Genomic DNA, 9,535 nt, shown 5'->3' on the forward strand with positions numbered 1-9,535 from the left:
TTGGCCTTCTTCATTGTTGACGTCGTCGTTCTCTTGTCGTGGTGGAGAAAGAGGTTATTGATGTTCGTCTTGATGCATTTCCTTGTCTTCTTCATCTTGGTGTGTCCCACTTGTGGATGCTTCCGTGTCGATTCTTGGTTCACCTTGTCGTGAAGTAGAAGCTTCCACTTGGACGGATGAAGTACTCTCCTTCACCTCCGTTGGACGAATTTTGCCAATGGACAAGTCTTGGATTGCTTCTGAAGGGTCTTTGTCTCCTACATCAATTGGCAATTGCTCTACTTGCGAGCCATTAGATTCATCAAACTTCACATCTACCGTCTCTTCAACCTTTCGGGTGAAATTGTTGTAGACACGGTAAGTGTGAGAGTTTGAGCCATAACCAAGTAGAAAACCTTCATGAGATTTAGGAGCAAACTTTGAACGACGATGCTTATCAAGAATGTAGCACTTTGAGCCGAATAATCGAAAGTATCCAACTTGGGGTTTGTTACCGGTGAGAAGCTCGTATGCCGACTTGCCGAGTAGCTTGTGAAGATATAAGCGATTTGTTGCGTGACAAGCTGTCTCAACCGCTTCTGCCCAAAAATGCTTCGGCGTCTTGTATTCATCAAGCATCGTTCTTGCCATTCCGATGAGCGTCCGGTTCTTCCTCTCAACAACTCCATTTTGTTGAGGTGTTTACGTAGCCGAGAACTCGTGTGAAATCCCTTCTTCGTCAAGAAAGGTGTCCACATTTGCGTTCTTGAACTCCGTTCCGTTGTCACTCCGAACCTTCTTGATCTTCACGTGAAACTGATTTTGGGCCTTCCTAGTGAAGTTTCTGAAGATCTTCTGGACCTGCGACTTGTCATTAAGAAAGAACACCCACGTAAATCTTGAAAAATCATGAACTATAACTAGACCAAAGGAATTTCCACCGAGACTCTTGTAGGCGTTGGGACCAAAAAGATCCATATGAAGTAGCTCGAGTGGCCTTCTTGTGGTCATGATGTTCTTCACGGGATGCCTTCCTCCAACCTATTTACCTGCTTGACAAGCACTGCAAAGTCTATCCTTATCAAATGTGACATCGTTAACTCCAAGGATATGATTTCCTTTAATAAGCTTGTCAAGGTTTCTCATGCCAACGTGACCTAGTCGTCTATGCCACAACCAACCTTTTGAGGATTTAGCAACAAAGAAAGTTTTAGGTTGTGCCTTTTTAGAGAAATCGACAATGTAAAGATCACCTCTACGCATACCCGTAAAGACCATTTTATGATTGTCTCAACGAAATACTTGGCAATCTACCTCAGTAAATAGGACATTCAAACCGAAATCAGCAAGTCTAGATACTGAAAGTAAGTTGTAGCCGAGAGATTCAACGAGCATGACATTTTGAATGGAACTATCATGTGAGATGGCCACCTTACCAAGGCCAACCACTTTACCCTTTGAATTATCACCAAAGGTGACATATTTTCGAGGGCCGTCATTTTCAGCAAGCTCACGAAACATCTCTTCATCTCCGGTCATATGATCAGTACATCCACTATCAAGAACCCATTCCTTTCCTCCTGATTCATATCCCCGAAGATTTGCCATAAGACCAAAATGTCTCATTGCATCATCAAGATCGAAGTCACTATCATCATCATCATAGTATCCATGTTCATCATGATCTTGTGACTCATCATTTCCTAGAGAGGGTAATTCATTAGATAAATGATCATCAAGGTGGTCACTTTTATGAATTCTTATAGCTTCGAATATGATATCACTAATGATTCCAACATCTCCTTTAGCATGCTTAAGATTGGTAAGTTCAAATAGACAATTACCAAAACTAGGATCACTAGAGTTCATCTTACTCAAGGCAATAGATTTATGAAGAATTTCATCCAAAGTTCTCAAGGAATGATCAGGAAATCGTTCCTCAAGAAATTTCCATATAGTATAGGCACAATTAAGAGTAGGCAAACTAGCAATCAAATTTTTGGGCAATCCTCTAATGATGAGCTCAATAGTTCTAAGATTGCGAATCATGTCAATATCTTCATCTAGGGTAGGATGCAAAGGATCAATATGAGGAGCACAAGGACTAGCAATATACTTGTTCAAATGATATTGATTGAAGATTACAAGCATCTCATTTTTCCACTCATGAAAATACTCTCCATCAAGAATAGGCACTCTATGTCTAAGACTCCCTAAGGTAGACATATCCATCTTCCTCCAATGGTGATTAAACCAGGGCAATGGAGACCAAAGCTCTGATACCACTTGTAGGATCTAGAAGTAGATGTGTCTAGAGGGGGGGTGATTAGACACTTAGTGCTAAAGTTGCAATTTTTAGGCCTTTTTGGTTTGAGTGGAGTTTTAGGCACAATTTCAACATACACAATACATATCAAGCAAGCATGCAAAGAGTATATGAGCAGCGGAATGTAAAGCATGCAACTTGCAAGAATGTAAGGGGAAGGGTTTGGAGCATTCAAACGCAATTGGAGACACGGATGTTTTTCCCGTGGTTCGGATAGGTGGTGCTATCCTACATCCACGTTGATGGAGACTTCAACCCACGAAGGGTAACGGTTGCGCGAGTCCACGGAGGGCTCCACCCACAGGGTAAGGTTGCGCGAGTCCACAGGGCTCCACCCACGAAGGGTCCACGAAGAAGCAATCCACCCACAAAGGGGTCCACGAAAGCAACTGTCTATCCCACCATGGCCATCGCCCACGAAAGGACTTGCCCCTCACTAGCGGTAGATCTTCACGAAAGTAGGCGAATCTCCTTGCCCTTACAACTCTTGGTTCAACTCCACAATCTTGTCGGAGGCTCCCAAAGTAACACCTAGCCAATCTAGGAGACCACTCTCCAAGAAGTAACAAAATGGTGTGTAGGTATGAACTCCTTGTGCTCTTTGTGCTTTCAAATGATAGTCCTCCCCAACACTCAACTCTCTCTCATAGGATTTGATTTGGTGGAAAAGAAGATTGAGTGGAAAGCCAACTTGGGAAGGCTAGAGATCAGATTCATATGGTAGGATGGATATCTTGGCCTCAACACATGAGTAGGTAGTTCTCTCTCAGAAATAGGATGCTGGAAGTGTAGGCTTAGTCTGATGGCTCTCTCCACGAATGAAGAGGAGGTGGAGGGGTATATATAGCCTCCACACAAAATCCAACCGTTACACAGTTTTCCAATCTCGGTGGGACCGAATCAACAAACTCGGTCGGACCGAAAAGGTAAACCTAGTGACCGTTAGAGATTTCGGTGGGACCGACTGGATCAACTCGGTGGGACCGATGTGCTAGGGTTAGGGTAAATCCAAAACTTGGTTTGACCGATTACTCAACCTCGGTGGGACCGATTTGGGTAATAAGTGAAACGGAGAGTTGGCCAAGCAAACTCGGTGGGACCGATTGCATAATCTCGGTTGGGACCGAAATATTGCAATAGGTAACAGAGAGTTTGCAAGCCCATCTCGGTGAGTTCCGAGATCCCCATCGGTGAGATCGAACTGATTAGGGTTTCTGGCAGTGGCTATGAACAGGTGAAACTCGTGGCGGCCGGATAGGAATAAATCGGTAGGTCCGAGTTTGGCTTTGGGTTAGTTATATGTGGAAGTGGGAATGTAGCTGAGGATTTGGAAGCATATCATTAAGCACATGAAGCAAGAGGCTCATTAAGCAACACCTCATCCCTCCTTGATAGTATTGGCTTTTCCTATGGACTCAATGTGATCTTGGATCACTAAAATGTAAAATGAAGAGTCTTGAGCTTGAAGCTTTAGCCAATCTTTGTCCTTAGCAATCTTGAAGGAGTTCCACAACCTTTAGTCCATGCCAACTCCATTGTTGAACTTATCTGAAACATGCTAGATAGAAATGTTAGTTCCAACAAGAGATATGTTGTCATCAATTATCAAAACCACCTAGGGAGCACTTGTGCTTTCAAAATGACAACTCATGTCTATGGTTAGGAAACATAACCATCTTCGATCAACGAGCTAGTCAAGTAGAGGCATACTAGTGACACTCTGTTTGTCTATGTATTCACACATGTATTATGTTGCCGGTTAATACAATTCTAGCATGAATAATAAACATTTATCATGATATAAGGAAATAAATAATAACTTTCTTATTGCCTCTAGGGCATATTTCCTTCAGTCTCCCACTTGCACTAGAGTCAATAATCTAGATTACACTGTTATGATCCTAACACCCATGGAGCCTTGGTGCTGATCATGTTTTGCTCGTGGAAGAGGCTTAGTCAACGGGTCTGCAACATTTAGATCCGTATGTATCTTGCAAATTTCTATGTCTCCCACCTGGACTAAATCCTGGATGGAATTGAAGCGTCTCTTGATGTGCTTGGTTCTCTTGTGAAATCTAGGATTCCTTCCCTAAGGCAATTGCTCTAGTATTGTCACAAAAGATTTTCATTGGACCCGATGCACTAGGTATGACACCTAGATCGGATATGAACTCCTTCATCCAGACTCCTTCATTTGCTGCTTCTGAAGCAGCTATGTACTCCGCTTCACATGTAGATCCTGCCATGATGCTTTGTTTAGAACTGCACCAACTGACAGCTCCACCGTTCAATAAAAACACGTATCCGGTTTGCGATTTAGAATCGTCCGGATCAGTGTCAAAGCTTGCATCAATGTAACCATTTACGATGAGCTGTTTGTCACCTCCATAAACGAGAAACATATCCTTAGTCCTTTTCAGGTACTTCAGGATGTTCTTGACCGCTGTCCAGTGATCTACTCCTGGATTATTACTTTGGTACCTCCCTGCTAGACTTATAGCAAGGCACACATCAGGTCTGGTACACATCATTACATACATGATAGGGCCTATGGCTAAAGCATAGGGAACATCTTTCATTTTCTCTCTATTTTCTGCGGTGGTTGGACATTGAGTCTTACTTAATTTCACACCTTGTAACACAGGCAAGAACCCTTTCTTTGCTTGATCCATTTTGAACTTCTTCAAAACTTTGTCAAGGTATGTGCTTTGTGAAAGTCCAATTAAGCGTCTTGATCTATATCTATAGATCTTAATGCCCAATATGTAAGCAGCTTCACCGAGGTCTTTCATTGAAAAACGCTTATTCAAGTATCCCTTTATGCTATCCAGAAATTCTATATCATTTCCAATCAATAATATGTCATCCACATATAATATCAGAAATGCTACCGAGCTCCCACTCACTTTCTTGTAAATACAGGCTTCTCCAAAAGTCTGTATAAAACCAAATGCTTTGATCACACTGTCAAAGCGTTTATTCCAACTCCGAGAGGCTTGCACCAGTCCATAAATGGATCGCTGGAGCTTGCACACTTTGTTAGCTCCCTTTGGATCGACAAAACCTTCCGGTTGCATCATATACAACTCTTCTTCTAGAAATCCATTCAGGAATGCAGTTTTGACATCCATCTGCCAAGTTTCATAATCATAAAATGCGGCAATCACTAACATGATTCGAACAGACTTAAGCATCGCTACGGGTGAGAAAGTCTCATCGTAGTCAATCCATTGAACTTGTCGAAAACCCTTTCGCAACAAGTCGAGCTTTGTAGACAGTAACATTACCGTCAGCGTCAGTCTTCTTCTTGAAGATCCATTTATTCTCAATTGCTTGCCGATCAATGGGCAAGTCAACCAAAGTCCACACTTTGTTCTCATACATGGATCCCATCTCAGATTTCATGGCTTCAAGCCATTTTGTAGAATCTGGGCTCACCATCGCTTCTTCATAGTTCATAGGTTCATCATGATCCAGTAGCATGACTTCCAGAACAGGATTACCGTACCACTCTGGCGCGGATCTTACTCTGGTTGATCTACGAGGTTCAGTAATAACTTGATCTGAAGTTTCATGATCATCATCATTAACTTCCTCACTAATTGGTATAGTTGTCACAGGAACCAGTTTCTGTGATGAGCTACTTTCCTATAAGGGAGCAGGTACGGTTACCTCATCAAGTTCTACTTTCCTCCCACTCACTTCTTTCGAGAGAAACTCCTTCTCTAGAAAGGATCCATTCTTAGCAACAAATGTCTTGCCTTCGGATCTGTGATAGAAGGTGTACCCAACAGTCTCCTTTGGGTATCCTATGAAGACACATTTCTCCGATTTGGGTTCGAGCTTATCAGGTTGAAGCTTTTTCACATAAGCATCACAGCCCCAAACTTTAAGAAACGACAACTTTGGTTTCTTGCCAAACCATAGTTCATAAGGCGTCATCTCAACGGACTTCGATGGTGCCCTATTTAACGTGAATGTGGCCGTCTCTAAAGCATAACCCCAAAACGATAGCGGTAAATCAGTAAGAGACATCATAGATCGCACCATATCTAGTGAAGTACAATTATGACGTTCGGACACACCATTACGCTGTGGTGTTCCGGGTGGGGTGAGTTGGGAAACTATTCTGCTTTGTTTCAAATGTAGACTGCTACGTTCTTGAGCTTGCGTTGGTTTTCCCCGAAGAGGAAGGGATGATGCAGCAAAGTAGCGTAAGTATTTCCCTTAGTTTTTGAGAACCAAGGTATCAATCCAGTAGGAGGCCACGCTCAAGTCCCTCGTACCTGCACAAAATGATAGCTACTCGCAACCAATGCGATTAGGGGTTGTCAATCCCTTCACGGTCACTTACGAGAGTGAGGTCTGATAGATATAATATTTTTGGTATTTTTGGTATAAAGATGCAAAATAAAAAGTGAAGGCAAAGTAAAAAAGCAAAGCAAGATTAAAGTGATGGAGATTGATATGATGAGAATAGACCCGGGGGCCATAGGTTTCACTAGTGGCTTCTCTCAAGAGCATAAGTATTCTACGGTGGGTGAACAAATTACTGTTGAGCAATTGACAGAATTGAGCATAGTTATGAGAATATCTAGGCATGATCATGTATATAGGCATCACGTCCATGACAAGTAGACCGAAACGATTCTGCATCTACTACTATTACTCCACTCATCGACCGCTATCCAGCATGCATCTAGAGTATTAAGTTAAAAACAGAGTAACGCTTTAAGAAAGATGACATGACGTAGAGAGATAAATTCATGCAATATGAAATAAACCCCATCTTGTTATACTTGATGGCAACGATGCAATACGTGCCTTGCTGCCCCTTCTGTCACTGGGAAAGGACACCGCAAGATCGAACCCAAAGCTAACCACTTCTCCCATGGCAAGAACTACCAATCTAGTTGGCCAAACCAAACGGATAATTCAAAGAGACTTGCAAAGATAACCAATCATACATAAAAGAATTCAGAGAAGATTCAAATATTATTCATAGATAGACTTGATCATAAACCCACAATTCATCGTTCTCAATAAACACACCGCAAAAAGAAGATTACATCGAATAGATCTCCACAAGAGAGGGGGAGAACTTTGTATTGAGATCCAAAAAGAGAGAAGAAGCCATCTAGCTACTAACTATGGACCCGAAGGTCTGAGGTAAACTACTCACACTTCATCGGAGAGGCTATGATGATGTAGAAGCCCTCCGTGATGACGGCCCTCTCCGGCGGATCTCCGGAACAGGCCCCAAGATGGGATCTTGTGGATACAGAAAGTTGCGGCGGTGGAATTAGGTTTTTGGCTCCTGTTTTGTTCGTTTGGGGGTACGTATGTATATATAGGAGGAAGAAGTACGTCGGTGGAGCATCGAGGGGCCCAGAGGCAGGGGGCCCGCCCCCACCCTCGTGACCGCCTCTCTAATGCCTTGGCGTAGGGTCCAAGTCTCCTGGATCACGTTCGGTGAGAAAATCACGTTCCCGAAGGTTTCATTTCGTTTGGACTCCGTTTGATATTCCGTTTCTTCGAAACACTGAAATAGGCAAAAAAAACAACAATTCTGGGCTGGGCCTCTGGTTAATAGGTTAGTCCCAAAAATAATATAAAATTGGAAAATAAAGCCCAATATAGTCCAAAACAGTAGATAATATAGCATGGAGCAATCAAAAATTATAGATACGTTGGAGACGTATCAGGCATCCCCAAGCTTAATTCCTGCTCGTCCTCGAGTAGGTAAATGATAAAAAGAGAATTTTTGATGCGGAGTGCTACTTGGCATAATTTCAATGCAAATCTTCTTAATTGTGATATGAATATTCAGATTCGAAAGATTCAAGACAAAAGTTTATATTGACATAAAAATAATAATACTTCAAGCATACTAACAAAGCAATTATGTCTTCTCAAAATAACATAGCCAAAGAAAGTTATCCCTACAAAATCATATAGTCTGGCTATGCTCTATCTTCACCACATAAAGTATTTAAATCAAGCACAACCCCGATGACAAGCCAAGCAATTGTTTCATACTCTAACTTTTTCAAAACTTTTTCAATCTTCACGCAATACATGAGCGTGAGCCATGGATATAGCACTATAGGTGGAATAGAATGGTGGTTGTGGAGAAGAAAAAAAGGAGAAGATAGTCTCACATCAACTAGGCGTATCAACGGGCTATGGAGATGCCCATCAATAGATATCAATGTGAGTGAGTAGGGATTGCCATGCAACGGATGCACTAGAGCTCTAAGTATATGAAAGCTCAAAAAGAAACTAAGTGGGTGTGCATCCAACTTGCTTGCTCATGAAGACCTAGGGCAATTTGAGGAAGCCCATCATTGGAATATACAAGCCAAGTTCTATAATGTAAAATTCCCACTAGTATATGAAAGTGTTAACATCAGAGACTCTCTACTATGAAGATCATGGTGCTACTTTGAAGCACAAGTGTGGTAAAAGGATAGTAACATTGTCACTTCTCTCTTTTTCTCTCATTTTTTATTTTATTTGGGCATTTTCTCTTTTTTATGGCCTCTTTTTATTTGGGCTTCTTTGGCCTCTTTTTTTTATTTTTTTTATTTTTCGTCCGGAGTCTCATCCCGACTTATGGGGGAATCATAGTCTCCATCATTCTTTCCTCACTAGGACAATGCTCTAATAATGATGATCATCACACTTTTATTTTTCTTACAACTCAATACTTAGAACAAAATATGACTCTATATGAATGCCTCTGGCGGTGTACCGGAATATGCAATATGACAATGATGGAGTGTGTCATAATAAACGGAACGGTGGACAGTTGCATGGCAATATATCTCGGAATGGCTATGGAAATGCCATAATAGGTAGGTATGGTGGCTGTTTTTAGGAAGGTATATGGTAGGTGTATGATACCGGCGAAAAGTGTGCGGTATTAGAGAGGCTAGCAAAGGTGGAAGGGTGAGAGTGCGTATAATCCATGGACTCAACATTAGTCATAAAGAACTCATATACTTATTGCAAAAATCTAGAAGTTATCAAAGCAAAGTATTACGCGGATGCTCCTAGGGGGATAGATTGGTAGGAAAAGACCATCGCTCATCCCCGACCGCCACTCATAAGGAAGACAATCAATAAATAAATCATGCTCCAACTTCATCACATAACGGTTCACCATACGTGCATGCTACGGGAATCACAAACTTTAACACAGGTATTCTTTAAATTCACAACTACTCA

The sequence above is a fragment of the Triticum urartu genome, chromosome 4, assembly GCF_003073215.2.
Source record: "Triticum urartu cultivar G1812 chromosome 4, Tu2.1, whole genome shotgun sequence".
Lineage (NCBI taxonomy): Eukaryota > Viridiplantae > Streptophyta > Magnoliopsida > Poales > Poaceae > Triticum > Triticum urartu.